Below are 20,979 nucleotides of genomic sequence, written 5' to 3' on the forward strand. Positions count from 1 at the left end.
CTCCAAACACTTCTAAACAATATCCTGGAAAAAGAAAATGAAGGACACAACTTCATAAGGGCCAACAGAGCAAATATACCAGGCAAGGCAAGAAATTAAAGGGAGAGAGGGAAAAATAAAACATAAAAGAATCAACAACAGGAAAATAACATGACAATGAAAAGTCAATACATAACAGTTATAACTGCCAATGTTAATGGTCTCAATTCACCAATCAAAAGAAACAGGCTGGCAGAATGGATTAAGAAGCAAAATCCAACAATGTGCTGTACACAAGAAACCCACTTAATGAACAAAGAAAGCCATAGGCTGAGAGTAAAAGGATGGAAAACAGTTCTCCATGAGACAGGAGCCCAGAAAGAATGAGGGTAGCTATCTTATTTGCATACAGAATAGATTTCAAACCAAAACTAATCAAGAGAGACAAAGGCCACTGCATCCTGGTAAAGGAAACAATACAAAAGGAAGAAATGACAATTATAAATATGTATGCACCAAATACTAATGCCTCCAACTATACAAAACAAATATTAATGGATATGAAAAATGAAACAAGTACTAATACAATTATAGTGGGGACCTCAATACTTCACTGTCACAAAGAGACAGATCATCTAAACAAAAAGTCAACAATGAAACAACAGAACTGAACCAAGTCTTAGAACAAACAGACTTAGTAGATGTCTACAAAGTGTTCCACCCCACAAAAATCAGAATATACATTCTTTTCAGCTGCAAACAGGTCATTCTCCAAAGTAGACCATATGCTAGCTCATATAACATGATTAAGTAAATGGCAATGGAACTGATGTTATCCCTTGGATATCATCAGACCATAGTGAAATTAAACTGGACATCAATAGCATAAGAAACTGCAAGAACTTCACAAATACATGGAAATTAAATAACACGGTGATGAACAACCACTGGGTCACAGAGGAAATGAAAGAAGAAATTAGACAGTTTTTACAATTAAATGATAATGCTATACAACATATAGGAATCTATGGGACACAATGAAAGCAATTCTACAAGGGAAATTCATAGCAGTAAATACTCATACTAGGAAAACAGAATGAGCTCAAATAAACAACCTAATGCTTAACCTTAAGCTTCTAGAAAAAGAAGAGCAAGACAAACCAAAAGCTTTTACAAGGGAGGAAATTATAAAGAACAGAGCAGAAATTCATGTAATGGAGACTAAGAGAACTACACAAAAAAAAATCAATGAAATAAAGAGTTGATTTTTCAAAAGAATAAATGAAATTAATAAACCCTTAGCCAACCTTATCAAAAAAAGGAAAGAAAAGGCTCAAATTCATGCAATTAGGAATGAAAAAGGTGAAGTCACAACAGATCCACCAGAAATCCAGAGGATCATCAATGCCTACTTTGAAAATCTGTACTCTAATAAAATGGAAAATACAGAAGAAATGGACATATTCCTAAGTACAATATGAACTTCCAAAGTTGAACAAAGAAGAAATAAAAAGCGTAAACACCCCAGTTATATTCAGTGAAATTGAAAATATAATTAAAACATTACCAACAAAGAAGAGCCCAGGTCCTGATGATGTCACTCCTGAATTCTACAAGACATTTAGAGAAGAACTATTGCCACTACTCTTTAAATTCTTCAGTGAAATTGAAAGGGAAGCAATACTTCCAAATTCATTCCTGGAAGCAAATATTACTTTGATTCCAAAACCAGGCAAAGAACCACCCAAAAAAGAGAACTATAGGCCAATCTCCCTAATGAACATAGATGCAAAATCCTCAATAAGATACTGGCAAACAGAATAAAGAAGATCATGAAGAAGATCCTACACCTTGACCAAGTCAGATTTATTCTAGGGATGCAAGGATGGTTCAACATACATAAAGCAATAAATGTAATACACTGTATCAACAGAATTCAGGACAAAAACCTGAATCAGCCTGGAAGCTGTCAAACAGAAGGCCAGGACTCTTCCTCTCCGTTACCCTTCACTGGTCATGGAGTCGGATCCAGACCAAGGACCGAACATGATGTTTAAATAGATTTACTCAAAGGTAGCATCTGGTTTTCCAATTTTCAACTCAATATGCATTTAATTAAGCTGTGGTTTGTAACATGGAGACCCCGACACCCTAAAGGGGAGTGTGTTAAGCATACCATTTGGCCCTGCAAGTTTCATACAATTGGTCTTGTTCCAGGAACTTCTTACTCTACCATCATTAGAGAGGTTAACCATCAATATGCCAGTAGATTAGGTGTGTGTCTATGTATGCATATGTCCATATTATTCCTGCATGTGCATGTCTGTAAATGCCCACGTTTTTGTGCTTGTATTATGTGAGGGTGCATGTTGGTGTCTCTGTGCACATATATTCATGTGCGTGTTTATGTGTGTGGCTGTATATTTGTACCTATGCACATGTCTTTCCGTATGTGCATATACATATGTGTGCACTCTCTCCAACTGCCTTCTTATCCATTTTCTTATCAGACTCACACAGATAAGCCATCAGTCTTTGATTTAATCATGGATGAATAGAATCCTTTTGACTACAGATAATAACGGAATATCTTCTGTATACCAGGCACTGTTTTTGGTCCTGAGGACAAGGCAGAAAAGCAGCACAAACAGAAACAGTGCTCTCATCATTCTGGTGATTATTTTTGCTACATATTTTTGGCAAAAATAATCAACAACATGTGGCTAAAATGGCTAGAATTTGTAATGAGCTGCAATCTGATAGAATAGCAAACAAATATTGCTGACCAAATTTAGATCTGCAAAATTTGATCCAAGAGATTTGAAGATGACAGAAAGAGTAGCCGCAAAAGAAATAAACAAGCAAGTAGAGATAATGCTCCAAGTAGCAGAAGTTATAATCAGCACAAAGTTAGAATAAGGATTTATTCTAAGATTTGTGAGTCAAGTGTTTATTGTAAAATTTAAACAGAAAATAATTGATCCCATGAAAACAATTTTGTTACAAATGAATATTTTAATGGGAAAAATGAAAATGGTTTCGTTGAGCTGTATAGAAAATTAAACCCTGGATTAAAATGGCTTAATGGAATTTACTCCACAAAACACTTTGTTGCACAAAATTTATGTCAAATGAATACTCATTCAATATTTGCACTAAAAATATACACGAGATCAACTCAGGGCAGCAGCAGAGGGGGAAAACACACTATGCATCTGGGTCACATGGTCCCTTGACAGACACAGCAAGGATGTGAGAGCTCACCAGAGTCCTGGCCGCATCAGCTTGGAGTGTGATCCCAGGCTGCCAGCTCTGCCTCTCTACTCAGTGCCTGGCGAGTGACACTGTGTTCCTATCACCAGGGACTTTGCTAAAATGCAGACTGTGATGCAGCAGCCCTGGGTGCCCTAGAGACCGCGTGCTCAGCAGCTCCAGCTTCATGTCCTCTGCCTGCAGAGCACGCTTGGAGTAGTGCAGTCTCTGCTGAGTCTCCATCCCAGGACAGCAGCTACCAGAGGACCACATTACTCCTCACCCCATTTCCAGCACTCAGATCAGCTTTCCACTCTGCGTGGCCCCTCCCTGGAAAGATGTCTGACACGGACCTGCACATTTTCAAAATTCTGCAGAGTCCCAGGCTCTGACCAGGCCTGACTGAGCCAACTCTTGAAAGAACTGTTGGTCCAGTCATTTGCTTGGTTTGGAACCCTCATTGCCCAGCCAGAAGACGACTTTTAGGGATTCATTAATCAAATGCTTTTCATGATTCCCCAGAGAGAACAAGGCCTAATCTAAAGGAAGGTATCACTAATCGAAGCAGCCTGATGAGGTGGAACGAATCTAACTCTGAGAGCTAAGTGTTCTCAATTCAAATGCCACTTCGACTTTCTGGTCTCGAGCAAGTTAAGTATTCCCTGGAGGCTCAGCGTCCTCATCTGTATAATGGAAATATAAAGATAGAGTGAGAAATTCATATAAAACATACAGTACCTAAGAGGTACAATGTGCAGTACATTCTGGTCTCTTTCTGCGGTGAAAATGGAACTCCAGTCCCGATGGTACACAGCAGTGATTTATTTGGGAGGCTGGAGGTTTCCTAGCATCTTAAAATCGAATTCAGGATCAGATGTCAATGATAGAATTGCAAGTCTAGCTTGGATGAGGTCAGAGGCCAGAGGACAACACTGCAGCAGATTGATCGGGGCACAGAAAGACTTTTCAAATCGGGACTCACCTGCTCTCTGCAAGGACAAAACAACACTAACTCTAGAAGACATCAGCAGTCAGCTCTTGTCTCCAGACTGGAACTGACTGATCCAGGGGCCTTGGGCTTGCTACCAAAATTACCTTTCAGCCTTTTTTAAGAAAAGAAAACTAAAAGAGCAAGTCAAACACACTTTCCCCCTTTTCAGCTGCCAAGGAATCTCAAAGGGATTTCAAGGTATTTAGAATTCAGAAGGGTAGCAGCCTTGGAGCCCTTGGCCATGGTCCTGAATTTGCAATTTTAAAACATCAGTTCCCCAGGGGGAGAGGCAGGCTGTAGAGTAGAACAGAGACAATGCTCACCTGTAACACCCTTGTGAAGAGGGTCCTCCCACCCCCACAGAGGCTACACCAGTGACATAAACTGGAATCTCACTGTTGGGACTGTGATTCCAGGCATGAGACTAACTCAGAGCTGTGCTTTAAGCATTAAATGACACAGGCACAAAGCCAATCTTGCTACCTCTTGGCTGTGAGGCCTTGGCTAAGTCTTTTCACCACTCTGAACCTTTGCTTCCACATCTGTAAAATGGGTACAATGGTGCCTACATTGAAGGTTGACATGAGATTTGAATAAATTGTTAAGAACGAAGTCTTTAGTACAGGATCTAGTCCAGAGAAGGAAGTTGCCTTGCCAGTATTCCTACACCAGACCAGAAATGCTAGAGAAAGTCCAGGATGCTACAGCTTTCTGCATTCTCTGTTGTGGGCAAAGGAAGTTATAGCCAAAATCCAGGAAAAAGCATTTCTCTGCTTCTGAGTTTCAAGACAAGCTTCTGAAACCCATAGCAGAAACAAAAGATTGACAGAATCACTTTCTGTGTTTCAAAATACTAGATTTTAAACATCCTAACTCAAGCCTTTAAAAGACTCAGGGCATAGGAATAATTCCATTAATAATAGACTTGGGAGAGTTCATAACCAAGCAGATGAGCTTTACTACCTTCAAGGAGTCAAAGAATGAAGACTAGGTTGAGTTAGGGAGTAGAGCGGGGAAGATATACATTTTTATATCCCCATGAAGAGCCTGAAATCATAGGTCCCATCACTTGCCCAGATTGAGTGCCAGGGAAACCTTGCCAAAGGGAAAAGAACAGGTTTAGGAAATAAAGCGGAGACCTGTATCTTGTCCCCAGGTGAAAGGGTTGAAGGAAATGTCCCCAAATAATTTCTAATTTCCAAAGTCACATCCTTGTGCAGACCCGTTGAGTATAAGTTGTAATTACTGATTCATTTTTAAGGAATAGAATACACCAGAAGCAATGGGGTATCTCTTCCCAGATCAGGTTGGGCTTCTCTCCCTCTCCCTCTCCCTCTCCCTCTCCCTCTCCCTCTGCCTCTCTCCCTCTCCCTCCCTCCCTCTCTCTCTTTCCTCTCTTTCTCCAGCCTCCCTCATGGAAGTCAGCTGATAAATCCTGAACTGCCCTTGGGAGAGGTCAGTGTGCCCAGCAGCCAGCGAGCACCCAAAGTGCTCAGTCCCACAGCCTTATGAACAAATCGGAGGATGAGATTTCTGGAGCCCCAGCCTTCACCTCGCAGCTTCCTGGCAGCTGCACCAACTCAGCTACATGCAAATCCCTGACCCACAGCAACTGTGGGATATCAAAAGTTTCGGGCTTTTTAAACTGATAAGTTTGGAGAAATATTTTATGCAGCAATAGGTTACTAAAACAGCATGGAAGGTATCCAGGAGAGGTACTGAGGCAGGCTCTCAGCCCCCGTCCTCCACAGTTTGACTGTGGGAGCATCCAGATCACTTCCTGGGAAGTAACATCAGAACCAGCACATCAATCAGAACCACAAAGTTAAACAGGCTGTACTGTCAGTGTGCAACATATGTGGCCGAGGCTACGTGGAGATAGAGGTGTTTATCACACGGTCAATTATAACATTAGATGTCTACCTGCTACAACACATCACCTTCAACCCCCAAAACTGCACTACTCAGAGAGGTAAAGCAATTTCCTTAATATCACACAGCTAGAAAGAAGGAAGTGATTCGAGCTGAGGTCATGTGAGTCTGAAGTTGAACTTTAGAACCATGGGACACAGCTCTGTTTTTCTTCCCTGGCCCTATGACACCTTAGAAGTGAGGCTCCATTCTGGCTTCCTTGGCTCTGATCCTCAGGTTATGTGCGGAATCCATTTGAATCCACAATTTATGGTATCAGCTTAGATTTGACCCTGAGATTCCAACTGCTTTCTGGTGACTTCATATATTGGTCAGGTAATTGACTCATAGGTTAGCCCAATGACCCTCCTTGTTGAAAAACACAAATAACTGACTCCCTAGAGCAGTTACCTGGTGAGAATGGCACAGGAGACAAGCCAAAGCCATCCCTTTGAGTGGCAAGGTCCCTCAGAAAAGTCCCTTGGTCCCTCCCTGCCTGGTCCATTCCTGTGCTTTTTATCAGAAGCTCCCATTTCCATTTGTAGCAGTTCCCTGATGGAAAATAGTATTGGGTTGTCAAGGCATTTTAGAGATGCTCCAGCTCCAGAATGAAAAGAGCTCCAGATAGGGTTCAGTACTTGCACGCTCATTGCATAAGAGCCCAAAAGGAGTTTCAGGACTCTCAGAGAGAGAGAGAGAGAGAGAGAGAGAGAGAGAGAGAGAGAGGTGCTCCTTCTCTAAAAGTACTTCAGCCCAGAAGAAACAGCCATCATTTCCAGCCTAAAGGAACAACAGGTTCCCACATAAACCTCTTGGAAGCATAGCCTTCCACACATTCAAGAAGAGTCCTTCACGGGTGAGAACCAGCAATGGTGCCAATATCCCAGCATCCCGAGCAGAGATGTAACCATCTCTCTCAAGGAGGACACGGAACATGTACAGGGTAACATTGCAAAAGACCAGAGACACCCCAGAGACCTTGCTTATCTTTTTCTCCATTGCAAAATGAAACATCTCCTGCCCTCATGGAGCCCTGGAGTGTCTCCTCTACCGACCCGCAGGCAGCAGAGCACAGGTGTAATCTTCCCTCAGTAAAAACAAAAAAATATTGGCCCTCACAGAAGGCTTGGGATCATCAAATCAAGTCTTATGGGCAGTTGAAGATATAAAAAGCCCAAGAGAGTAGGGAAGCATCCATATCATACTTTTAGGCAGCACCTCTGAGCTAAATCCCCAGCCCTTAAACATTCTTGAGCACCTGCTACATTCTAGGAGCTCAATTTTTTAAATAGGGACAGAGACATAAAGAAGATACTGGCCTTGTACTCTAGAGGTCCTTGGAAGCACAATGGGGGACACAGACATGTAGAAAATGAAGGAATAGTGGGGCAGAAAAGAGCCCATGAAGGAATAGAGAAAAAGGAAGGGGAGAGGAAGACGCACCATTCTGTCCAGGGTGAATTATAGGGAGGAGGTGATGCCACATGAAGACAGACATTCGTGAGCTGGGGTGGGGCAGGCATCCCAGGCCCCCCAGGGATTGCAGGTGCACAAGAAATGTTTGTGTTCAGTCACTGCACCCAGGCGTCTGATATTAAATTTGAAATTCCCTTATTCACATCCCCGGACCTGGGCACAGGGCTTAGCACACATCAGTGTTCAATCAGTCCATACTGAACTGAATGGTTGCACCCCGGATCTCATGTTTACCCAGGGGACCCTGATATCCCACAGCCCAGAGCTTCCTTGGACCACAAGGCACTTCCTCAGGTGTTCTTGGCAGTGGCCCCAGGAAAGGAGGAGGCGCCAGCTCTGAAGCCACCCTTGGCAAAGTCCCTGTCCCCAGGGCCCCACCTCCCCCTCAGTAAGGAACACCAGCGCATTGTTCTCTTGCACGGGAGGTAAGGTATTTACTCATACTCCCGCCCTCATGTTAAGCCTTTTGTGTCTGTGTTTGCTGTGATTAAATACAAGTGTGTTGTTATAGCAGTCCTGGAATTATGACACAGACAGGGAAAGCTTTCTAACGTCAGTCACTTTCAGTCTGGTTGACAGCTGCTGGATTGGAGGGAAAGGATGCATTTTTCATCACTGATTCGTGGGGGTGAGCAGGGATAGAACTCAGAGCCTTGTGCTTGTGAGGCAGGCGGCAGCACCACTGACCTAAATCCCCGGCCCCTCACCACTGATTTTTAAAATTTCTTTTCAGAGAAAGAAACAGTCCTTTCCTTGGAGCCAGGAGTAGATGAGAAAGTCTGCTCCCCGTTCCTCTGGACAGCAGAGAAAACACAGAAACATCATCTGGTCCTTTAAAGAAAAAGCAGCTCCTCTCCAGAACCAAAGGGACCAGAGAGTGTGTGTCCACTTGAGCACCAAGTCAGAGAACAGTCGCCACTCACAGTGATGTCGAAGATTACGGTGAGCAAAGGGGGCATTTCTTGTGCAGAAGGAAAGGAAACCGCAGTCTACACCTCAAAAACATAGAAAGTGTCTTGAGAACTGAGTCTAATCCCTCTCCCCCACTGAGGCCCTATTTTAGTGGCCTCTGTACCTATATACCAGGGCCCTCTTTGAGCAAAGCCTGCCGTGCTGTCTTCGCAAAAGTAAGTAAATACAATTGGAAATGTATCGCTTAGGAAGGGTCTCTCTCACACACACCTCACTACCTGTTCTCTCCTTGTGCCTCTATCTCTGTGATTTCTAGAGCAGCTTCTTTACTCCAAATGCCCAGTGCAGGGGAAGAGATGCGACTGCTTTAAAAGAAAGGGATGAAGAGGAAGGGAGGGAGGAATCAAGGAAGAGAGGAAGCAGGCAAGGAAGGAAGGAAAGGGGGAAAATCATATCACTTTTAGGACTAATTGGAACCCACCTGTCTTAGCCCACTTTCTGCCTCTCTAAAAAAAATCCAAGACTGGGTAATTTCTGAACATTGATGTATTTGGCTCACGGGTCTGGGAACTGAGAAGTAGAGAGCACGGTGACAGCCTGTGTTCTCGCGCACCCCTCAGCAGAGAGCAGGGGAAGGGCAAGAGAGGACACCGGCTACAGGGAGAGAGACAACTTCAGTCTCTTCCCGTGCTTAGAAAGTCCTCAGCCTACAACAGGGCCCCACCCTCGTATCCTTGTCTAACCCCACTTACCTGCCAAACACCCCACCTTCGAATACTATCAAGGTATGAATTCTGGAAGTAAGTTTGCCACACATGAACTTCAGGGGACACATGCTATCCACAGGCCCCGCAATGTGTACTGTGGTTCCAAGCAGAAGGGAGGCTGCTGGCCCGGTCTCTAAATGGCCTGTCTATTACCGGTCGATGCCAAGAAACAGCAAAAGCAACAGAAACGAGGGCAAGGCGACTTGTCGGGTACACATGTACACATCTGCACACACGTGTGCATGCACACACGCACTGTCATAACAAAAGAAGTGGGCAGATTTAACACACAGCACAAAGCGAAGTCGCTGGTCTGCACCCATCCCCCTCGTGAGACCGGGCACTGCAGGAGAGGGGAAGGGTGGTTCCCCTCCACCGACCTGGCTTCCTAGGAGCATCTCCGCACTGCACAGCTCTGTTCATAGCACCGGCTGATCCTTCGTTGGGCTGTCTGCCTTGTTCTTTGCTGCTGAGCTGTAAAATTCAGCTCAGTCATCATCACCTTCTTCAGGAGATCTCATCTAGTCCTCAGGCCAGAAGGAGCAACTTCATCTGCGTTCTCACTCCCCGCATCAGTGCGAACTGATTTGCCTGCAGCTTCGTTCCCCATCTTGATGCTGTACGCTTGGAAAGCAGGGACCACACCTTGCTAGCCCTGTGCATCACCTCACCCAGAGGAAGGAAGTGCTAGGTCAGTGCCTGACAAATATGCACTGAGTGAAAAACGGGTGTTCTCCTGGAGCGTTCTTCTTCCTCAGTTTTGCCTTCTTTCTCTCTGTTTCCACCACTGCAATCAACCTAAAAATTGCCCTGCATTGTGAGATTCCAATGGGCTACGCCTTCTTTTGTATCTTGGGGTTGCAGTGATGAAGGAAGCTGAGGGCCCTGTTTTTCTTAAAGGCTTGATTCATTCCATAAAATGCTCTTTGTTCAGCCTGATTTTAGCAATATCCTTATCAACAGCTCAGCTTCCTCTCCCACCTCAGCTTCCCTCACTCCAGAGGCTTCTCAATGTATGCAATTTACAACATGTTTCTAATGGAGCCCACGGGGGCTCCTAAAGGACACTTGTCTTTGTGTTGCTACTTTTCATGAGTTTTCAGAATTAAGCCCTTCCTGGAGCTCCAAGCATTTGTGGGGGAGAGATTACCTTCCATTTGCTGAGAGAATAAAGGTTAATCGGTAACTGGGTCTTGTGAATTAGAAAGATTCTTTCAGTGAGAAAAATACAGATCCACAAATAAGAGAGCACATTTCTAAATTTATGAACTCTGCACTTTGAGCCTCAGAGAAAAATAGTGATGTCTGAACTCCTTTCTCATTGGGTCTGAGAGACTGAAATGCAGAGTTTGTTAAAGTTGAAAGTGAAGGAAAGAATTGAGTTCTGCTCAGTACTTCACCTCTGCCACAATCCTGTAGACTTTGTTCTAGTTTTGCTAACCACCCCCAAGATGGCCCCCAAGAACTCTTTGCTCCTGATGTTCATGCTGTTTTGTAGTTCACTCCCATAGTGAATAAGCTGACCTGTCCAACCCAATAGGATATTTTAGAAATAACAGTGTGTGACTTCTGAGATTGGGTCATAAAAAGACACTGCACCTTCCCCCTTGCTTTCTCTAGGATCACTTACCCAGAAGAACATGGCTGCCATCCTCAGAGCTTTCTAGCCATCTTGGGGCCAGGAGCACATGACAAAAAAGTAGGGTCTCCTGCCAACACCTAGGACAAAATAAAGTTTGTGGGTCACCTTGGCAGTAAATCCTCCAGCCTCATATATAAGCCTTTGGATGACTGCAGTGTGAAATGACATAACATTTTTAATTTTTAAAAATTTTCTGATTGACATCTTGACTACAATCTCAAGAGAGTCCTTAAGCCAGAGCTATTCAACTGAGCTGCTCTCAAATCCCTTCCCCATAGACTTAGTGGGATCTTAAATGCTTATTATTTTAGAATTCTAAGTTTTTGGGTAACATGTCACTCACTAACAGACAACAAATATACTAGTCAACCTGATGTGTTGGATACAGTTATCTTCATTTGAAGAAAGAGGAAAATGCAGTTTACATCTTATAGTCCTTATACCTAGTATCATTATAGGTTGACCCTCCAGCAAAGTTGTCATTTAAAAGATCAATGAACCAACCCCGGAAGACATCACATGCAGCCTCAGAAATATGGAACCCCAGTCACGTGGCCTCAGGCAAGGCAACCAACACCACAGTGAGGAGGTGAAGAGATGAGCCATTCTGCTGTTCCTTGCCTGCACTTCTGACCCAAAATGAAATGCTGCCTGCCACTGTACCACGCAGCCTGAGTAGTTTGTAACCTAGCAACTGGTACTTGGAGTGGCAGTGAACAACACAGCCCCAGTCCCTATGTGCCTACGATAGAAGACATTATATAAATAAGCATCATTGGTGCAAAATATGAATGGATCATGTCTAACTCAAGGGAGAAGAATTTGAACAAAATATCTCTATAAGTTTCTGAAAATACCTACCACAATTTCTTCCTGGCTCAGGCCACCCACCACTGCTGTAACAACTTTATCAACTGTAACAACTGCTGTATCCTGAAATGACCAGAGAAGGGGCATTATTAAAACCCACAAAAGGGGCTCAACCTTGGAAATATAACCTTTGCTTCATGGCAGGCATATCTGTCCTTGGCAGCCTCATCTAATGGGTTCTACTTCTTGTGAGCTTTAAGAAACCTCAGCTCTCCAGTCCACAAGCCCTGGAAGGTTTCACATATACACAGATGCTACTCCAAATTCTGACTCCAGCATCCGATCAACAGAACACCAAAATCACTTAAATCCCCCAAGTTCACTAAAAAACATGTGAAAAGTTTTCTAAGACAACAGGGATACCAGTTGGCCTTCTTTAATAGTAATTATATGTAAACAGTGCTAATCCTGTGAAACAAAATAGAAAAATGTTACCAAAAAAGAGTTTACTCTGGTTTTTCATCACGTGATCAGGTGGTCTGGCAAAATTCTTACTGGTCTCCCTTACACACATTCTGCTACACTAGTGCTTCCCAGCCTTGATTGCGTATTCACAGCATCTTTGAAGTTTTTCAAGAAACAATCCCTAACTAATGTTTAGTCCCTAAACTAATGAAATTATTATCTCTGGAAATGATTCCAGAAGGGTATTTCCAGATTCCCTGGGAGATTATAAAGTATGGCCAACACTGAGAGTCTCCACACCAGAGATTGGGAAGATAGTTATCTCTTTGGAGGTATCAGAGCATTTTGTACTGATTCCCTTTATTGGAGAACTGCCTCTCCACCTTAAAGTGGACCACTGGCAGCCCTGTTTGAGCATATGGCCCTGACCCTGTTCTATCACTGGCCACACCAGCTGTAAACATCAAGTTCCAAAGCTTGCAAAGGCCCTGCTGAACTTTGGCCCAAGAGATTACCTGGGATCTTTCAGGACTCAATGACAGTCCTTGGGTAGAAAGTAATAGTATTCAAATCAACTTAAGCAAAAAAAAGTAGTCGAAATAAAATTTACACTAAAAGAAAACAAAAGTTATAGGATCCAATAAACAAATCACTCATAGTTCTAGTTCCTAGATCCCAGCATTAAGCCCTTCTCTCGATCCACAAAAAAGAAAGAAAGAAAAAAATCCCAGAGAAAGTCTTTAGACAAGAACTGAAAACATGCTCATCTACCTACACATCATTAGCCCTTATAAGCTAAGAAATGACTCAACACAAATTTCTGAGCTTCAGCCACCTGACTAATCTCTATGGCAACAGGAGAAAAGCCTATGATTGGCAGCCTAACCACAGTCACCTGATTGGATGAGTAAAACAAGGAAAGGAATAGGAGATAGCAAACAAACAAGAGCAGGTGTTACCTTCACCTTCAAAGAAATATTTTTTCTTTCTTCTTCTTAAGCTGTCTTGGGTTGACTTCAATCACTGCAATCAAAACACAGAAGGCAATTAAAATACACAGTGAATGTTTAAATTTTTTAATTTATTAGAGTAGAAAAAACACATTATTATTAATCCCCTTCAGAATACTCCTTCTTGCTTTAAACACACCTACCTGCTCATTCTTGCTACTTCCTGGAGTGGTTGTGGAAGTCCTCTTTCATAAGTGTTTTTATGAGGTGTGATCAAAATATAGTGAATGCAGCTACCCAGTGCCATCCAATGGAGAGGCAGTATGGAAATTCCTCAAAAAACTAAAACTAGAAATTCAATTTGGCCCAGGCATTCTCCTTCTAATACATGCAGACCCGTGTTCATAGCAGCATAATTCAAAATAGCTAAATCTTGGAGGTGGCCTATATGTCTATAAACAGATGAATGGATAAATGAAATGTTATATTTATACATAATGGAGTACTACTGTGCCATAAAGAAAAACAAACGAGTCACTTGTAGGAAAATGGGCACACTGAGAGTACAATGTTAAGTGAAATAAATTTGACACACAAGCTTAAGCATTGCATGGTTTATCTTAAGTGAGAAACTCCAAATATAAACCAAGAGCAAAACAAAGGATACGTACTAGGAAGTAGGCAAACAGACCTTTTGCAAATGAGAAGCAGAGCAGGAGATGGAAGGAACAGAGTGGGAAGGGATGAAAAAAGCATTAAGATATGTCATGTGTATGCCCCCACTGCCCATGAGGAATGTAACTGTTATGTACTGCAAATATGTATCAAAATGAAAATAAAAATAAACCTTATAGTGTGTCCTCATCCACCTTATTCAGTGGATCTGACACCACACAATTTCTGGCTCTTCCCCAAAGTCAAAATGACACCAAAGGTCAACGTTTTGAATTGAGGTAGTCAGGACAGCACAACGAAAGACACTCACAAGAAAGGACTTCTAGCACCCCACAGAGATTGACAAGAAAGATGGGGTAAGTGTGTTGGGAATGGAGGGCGAGTATTTTGAGTGGGATTCATAGAAATGTATATTTTAGTACCATCCTTTTTTAAAATGAATTTATTGGTACATTCTAGGTAGACAGTACAGCTACATTCATTACTGGGATCTTGTACCTTTACATGCCAGGTCTTGGTTCTCATTTTTTCCCCTTGTCCCAACCCTCCCTTTACCCTCCCCTTCCCCCCTTCAAACATTTTAATTCCATTTTTACATTTTCTCATATTTTTTCCTTTTCTCTTAGTCCCCCTTCCCTATCCTTCTCACTGTCCCTACACCTTTGGTCCTTTTCTTCCTATTTGCTAATTGTCCCACTAGGATCTTGAGTACTATTTTAGTTTTTCACACCAAAGAAACTATTTGGTATTTGCATATGTGTGCCTTATTTATTTCTCTTAGAAGTATATCCTCAAAATGTACCCATTTAACTATGAATGAATTACTTTCTCATTCTTTATGGCTGAGCAGTATTCCATTTTATAGAAAAACCACATCTTCTTTATTCAGTTTCCAATTGATGGGCAGATGGGCTGTTTCCAAGTTTTAGCTATTACAAACTGGTGTCATCTTTTTTAATGTAAGCATTAACCATATTTTTCAATCACACATCTTACTTTTTTTTCTTTTTTTTTTTGTACCAGGGATCAAACTCTGGTCCTTGCACTTGTAAGGCAGGCAGCAGAACCACTGAGATAAGTCCCCACCAGTTTCCAATTGATGGGCAGATGGGCTGTTTCCAAGTTTTAGCTATTACAAACTGGTGTCATCTTTTTTAATGTAAGCATTAACCATATTTTTCAATCACACATCTTACTTTTTTTTCTTTTTTTTTTTGTACCAGGGATCAAACTCTGGTCCTTGCACTTGTAAGGCAGGCAGCAGAACCACTGAGATAAGTCCCCACCCAACACATCTTACTTTTAACTGGAAAGACTCTCAAAGGACAGGATGAAGAGTCCATATGGATTCTGAGTCTTGACTGTATCAATGTCAATATCCTAGTTCTTGTCCTTAGCATTCCAGGGATTACCATTACAGGAAACTGGACAAAGTGTAAGTGACATCTGTCTTAGTTCTTGTCACTGAATAAGAACCTAAAATGATCTCCCAAAAAAGTTCAATTGTTTTTAAAAATTAAGAAACAGAAAATCCTGACTAAAGATGACCCCAATACTCAAATTAAACCCAGGCAGAGTTTGGTCTTCAATAGACCAGTGAATATCAATTTGTCCGTCAGCCAACATCTTCAGAAAAGTGAGATCCATTTCCTCCTGAATCTATTTTTTTAGTGACCAAAAATAAAGTACAGACATATAGCAGTATTGCTCATAACTCCATGGCGATAATTAGAAAGAAAAGTTCAAGAATATCTCATAACCCCATGGCAATAATTAGAAAAGTTCACGAATATCCCAAAGTCCACAGTTCACAAAGCATAACACATGTGATAATCAGCTCAGAATAAGCATTAATTCTTCATACATTTCTAAGCACATCAAATATTAAAATACAATTAGGCACTATGTAAGTGACTAAAAGTTTTGGAATTAACTTCTTATAAATGGATCAAAGAATCAGCTAATAGAGGAAAGTTAAATAATGGTCAGAAAAAAATCAATTTTGCCTTCTTAAATAGAGAGCAGAGGCTGTGGCAATTTGTCAGCATGGACTTGGAAACCAGAGTCCTTAGTTCAAATCTTCATTGTCCCCTGGGAAAGTCATTTTCGTGAGTCCCATCTATAAAGTAAACATAATGCTAATGAACCCCATCATTGGGCTTTTGCACATATTTAAAGTAGTTGAGACATGTAAGGCACCTGGCACACAGTAGGTCAACAATGAATATTGGGTTTTTTTCACCACTGGGCAATAGCACAGAAAGGCTTTTGATATGATGGATGTGCTTTATAAGAACATAAAAACTAAGACTGCTTTTTCAGTTAAGAAAAAAAGTAAATGTTCCTGTGGCAGATATTCAAGTATATGACAAGAAATATTATAATGGCTCTTGGGTCCTCTCCTCTTGGAAAGGAATGAAGGAGAATCTGCCAGTTAGAAAAATTAAGAAGCTCTACACCCTGCCAAATATTCACATAGCCATGCAATTGGCCAGTAGGAGCATTCTTAAATTAATGGGCTCTTAAGAAATTAAATAGCTGATGCAGATAACTTTGTGATTGACTTGCTTTTAGGAGATATCACAGATAAGACATCTACTTTGTCTCAAAATTTTTTTTGACATCCAGCAACTGAAGCAATAGAACTCTCATTTCATGGAATTGCTTCCTCACTGTCCCAAATTAGTAACAAAGAGAGGAAAAAGGAAAAGTATTGCCCACAACCATTTTCAACTCCTTGTAGCTTTGTGCCATAAAGAACATAATAAAGGAGCAAAACAGAAATTGCTTCAAGCAAAATCCTTTCTCTCTTTCTTCCACATTCATAGGAGCACAAGCTTTGTTCAGATTGGCCATCTGCTTTATTTGAAACTATATTTCCCAGCCTCCTTTGAGAAAGGTTTGACCATGTGACAGAGTGTAGCCAATGAGAAATAACCAGAAGTTATTGAGTATATTAGTTATCCACTCCTGCTTAGCAAATTACCCTCTAATTTAGCAGCTTGGAACAACAAATATTTATTACCTCACAATATCTGTGGGTCAGGAATCAGGGAGCTTCTTAACTGGGCAGTTTTTCGCTCATCATTTCATGTGAGAGTGCAGCCAGGTTGTTATTGTGACTGTGATCATCTGGCTCAACCAGAGGAGGATCTGCTTCCAAAATGACTCATATGGTCATTGGCAGGACTCAGGCCCTTCTTAGCTGCTTGCCAGAGACCTCAGTTCCTCTCTTACTCAATGGATCTCTCCATAGGATACCTGAGTATCCTCATCATATGATGGCTGGTTTTCCCCAGAATAAGTGATGACAGAGGGGAAGTAGGGGGGGAAAGAAAGAGAGGAAGGGAAAGAGGAAGAGAATCGAAGAGAAAGGAATAGAAGGTCATGTCTATTCATCCTATCCACATACATTCATTCCTATGAAGTCCGAGGTCAAGCAGCAACATAAAGATAATGCTTCTTATAGCATGGGTACAAGAGAACAAAGACAGATGAAAGCCATCTTCTAAGAGCCAAAGTTAGAACTGGCATATGTCCCTTTTTTTTTGAGTTAAGTCTTTTGTATTTCCCTCCTTGACACTCCTATTTCATTATTGTTGTAGTCAGCAGCATTGGGTGAGGGAATATATTAAGTACAGGACACATAACTTATAAGGTTATTTTATGATAATTACCGAAAGAGTAAAATGCAAGGAGTCCAGGAAATTCCTTTGGCCACTACAAATCACATAGCCAAACCTGCAGGTAAGGAATGGAGCTTTAACTGCTCACTTGCTAAGATCACAGTAAGGTATGAGTGGAAGGACAATAAAAATAGGCTACCTACAATTCAGTCTACTTTATACCCCTGAGCTCACAGATATGGAGATGAACAATTTTTTTAAACATTTTTCCAATTCGCCCATGAATTATCTTTTAAGTCACACACCTTTTCTCCTTTCTCTAATGTCATCAGAGCTCAAGCCATAATCATCTCTTTCCAGGGTGATTCAAATCTCATCACATTCATTCTTGTCTCCTCTACAACCCCTTCTCCACACAGCAGCCAGAATAATGTTTACAAAAAAATGAAAATTTTGTCCACTTTGGCAGCACATATACAAAGACAATGAAATACTCTTGTCATACATCAACCCAACAACAAGGAAAATATATAGTGGTGTTTAAGAAGCAAATGAAATACTCCTTTGAGGACTTGGATGGCTGACCTTTGGCTTCCCCTTGATCTTCACCTGGTGCCACTGTCTATCTCCACTTCTGGGTGTCACTCTCCATTCCAATGCCCTTACTCTCCCTGTCTTGTCCATTTTGTTATTTCTTGTGCCAGGAGAGCTCTCTCCACCCTTCATAGAAGGGAGTTCTTCTCCTCCCTTTTCCACCAAAATGTGCTCCCCTTGTCTACCCACAGTCACTGTTAGAAGGCACCTGGAGAGATGTCTTTGGTTACCTGCACTGTGCTCAGGTCTTAACATATTTCTTCCACTAGTGTGGCTAATGGTTCTGGAAGGTTCCTATGAACCCTCATTATCTTGACCAGCTTCAGATTCATACAGCCCAACCAAGAACTCAGACACTCCTCTCATCTGCAGATGTTACATATCTTTCAATGCTCAGAGACCACATGGTATGGCTCCAGAAAGCCTGAGAGGCAAGAAAAGATCTGATGGTACTGCTCACTACCAGGGTGATGGAGAAGAGAAAGCTCTGGAAACAATGGACCAAAGGCCTCCTCTGCTCCATGGAGAGAAAGCATCACTGTGATGTGGGAAGACCTAAGAGAGCATCAAGACCTTCTTTAAGGTGAACTGAGGCATCTCAGAAAAGGGCTTGACTGTACACAGAAGGTCAAAAATGTGATGAACCGGCTTTGTCTCTCTATTATCCCAATGGTCTGCAACTCTCAGGAAGCCAATTTCCAGTGCAGGGAGTTGTGATGATGCCCCCAATTTCCCCCAAGCACACACAGAGATGGTTATAAACCATGAAAAGTAAGGACTGGGAAAATGCCAAGGGGTCCTGGGAGCACATGAATGGGGAGAAGACCCAGCCTAGCCTTTGAGGATGGGGTGAGTTCTACAGGAAGCAGCAGCTGACCAGTGTTAGGCAAGTAGAACTTGGAAGGTGAGTTGGTTGTTTCACCTTGGGAAGATGGAAGGTGATAAAGCTAAGGCACTAGCATATGAGATTTATATTAAAACCTTCAAATCTACTTATGAAATGTTTGCGGTGTTTGTTTTTTGTTTGTTTGCTTGTGTGGTTTTTTTTGTTTTGTCTTGTCTCTTTTGGTATAGGGGATAGAACTTGGGTCCTTGCACTTGCAAGGCAGGCATCTGCTTTTATTTTTTTAAAAAAGAAAAAGTTTCACTAAATTGCCTAGGCTAGGCTCAAACTTATGATCCTCCTGCCTCAGCCTTCTAGAGTTCTGGGATCACAGGCATGCAGCAGGACCCTGAGCTCTTCTGGTCTTTTTCCTCCTGCACCTACCAATTCTCTAGCTCCCCAGATGCCAGCTGGGCTTCCTGCAACGTAATTCAACTCCAGCCCTGGCCGGCATGTGTACAGACCTCGAGGTGAGGGCTCTGTGCCACAGGATGCCCCACTTCAGACAGCAGTCACAAGCCCAGACCACTCTTTCTTCTGACCCACCAGTCATAGATGGGGTTCCCACGACCCTGCCTTGGGTGCAAGGATTTGCTGGAATGGCTCATACAACTCCAGATCCTCTACTTACCGCTACCTGTTTATTGCCTTCTAGAGTTCTGGGATCACAGGCATGCAGCAGGACCCTGAGCTCTTCTGGTCTTTTTCCTCCTGCACCTACCAATTCTCTAGCTCCCCAGATGCCAACTGGGCTTCCTGCAACGTAATTCAACTCCAGCCCTGGCAGGCATGTGTACAGACCTCGAGGTGAGGGCTCTGTGCCACAGGATGCCCCACTTCAGACAGCAGTCACAAGCCCAGACCACTCTTTCTTCTGACCCACCAGTTATAGATGGGGTTCCCACGACCCTTCCTTGGGTGCAAGGATTTGCTGGAATGGCTCATACAACTCCAGATCCTCTACTTACCACTACCTGTTTACGGTACAGGGTCCAAATGAGCAGCCTGATGAAGAGACACAGAAGGTGGTGTCTAACCATGCCTTAGCTTAGGAGTTTCTGTCCCTACAGAATGAGGGTGCCTCCCTCCCAGCCCATAAACATGTTCACCAACCCAGAGGCTCCTTACACTCCATTGTTTAGGGATTTTATGAGGACCCAAAATGTAGGAATGATTGAGTCGGTCACCAGTACTTGGTAATTGAACTCCAACTCCAGCCCCTCTGCGGTGCCCAGAGGTATGGGGGTGGAGCTCAAAGGCCACCACTCCTATCACAGGCTTGTCTCTTTGGACAGCCACCTCCCACCCACCCTGAAGCAGTTAGACACCTTCATAGCTTCATCTCATTAACATGCAAAAGGACCCCAAGCTGCTTACAAGCTCTTGTGTTAGAAACGAAACACCACTTTATAAGACAAGGTGCTCTCAACTCTTCTATGCTCTGAAGCTCTATGCCAGGAGCTGGGGTAAAAGACAAAATATTTGTTTCTAATAGTATCACAGGCGATTGCAGATTTTAGTCTGTAAGTGGTTTGGAGGGGCTGGTGGATGGGAGTAGAAGGGAGATCTACCTGGGAGGTGAGAGAGATCAGCTTGGGATGGGCCCCCGGGGATCCTTGGGGGGTTGAACTATATCCAGCGAGTCTTAGAGAGCTCACTCTGGTGAGCGAGTGGACAGATCAGAGGACCTGCAGTAACCCAGAAGACGGGGCGGTACCTCCCAGGACGGGACTAGAAACCCCTGAGGAAATTCGGAGTCTGTGGCCCCTGCATATAGGGATCCCACTAACAGTTCATTGCTTCTGCTATTGATGCTTTTGGCAAACTTCTGCTTTTACAAGAAGAAAAGCATGCTGGGAACATAGGCAGAACAACCCCTCCTGGAAGAATTCAAGCTGATCCTGCTAATTGCTCTTTTCCAAGTCTCCCTCATTAGGGAAAAGAGCGGTCAGCATCTCTCCTCGGCAGCCAGTCGGTGTGGTACCCAAGGGAACCAGGAGAAGCCTCCCACCCAGCCCACAGCTGCTGGCCCGAATTGTTCCCCGT

The 20,979-nt window shown here is 42.8% G+C and overlaps 1 long non-coding RNA gene across 5 annotated transcripts in view; it reads right to left on the minus strand.

Moving 5' to 3' along the window:
* LOC104850828 overlaps positions 1–20,979 on the minus strand; it is a 191,186-nt gene that overhangs the window by 36,930 nt on the left and 133,277 nt on the right. For all 5 annotated transcript variants that reach the window (XR_004515200.1, XR_004515199.1, XR_004515198.1 and 2 more), the window contains 2 exons: positions 13,165–13,228; positions 10,919–11,007 (listed from right to left, as the gene is read on the minus strand). This is a non-coding gene — a long non-coding RNA (uncharacterized LOC104850828). The remainder of the gene's footprint in view (positions 1–10,918; positions 11,008–13,164; positions 13,229–20,979) is intronic.

This window comes from Fukomys damarensis, unplaced genomic scaffold (genome assembly GCF_012274545.1).
Source record: "Fukomys damarensis isolate Sample0158 unplaced genomic scaffold, DMR_v1.0_HiC HiC_scaffold_34, whole genome shotgun sequence".
NCBI lineage: Eukaryota > Metazoa > Chordata > Mammalia > Rodentia > Bathyergidae > Fukomys > Fukomys damarensis.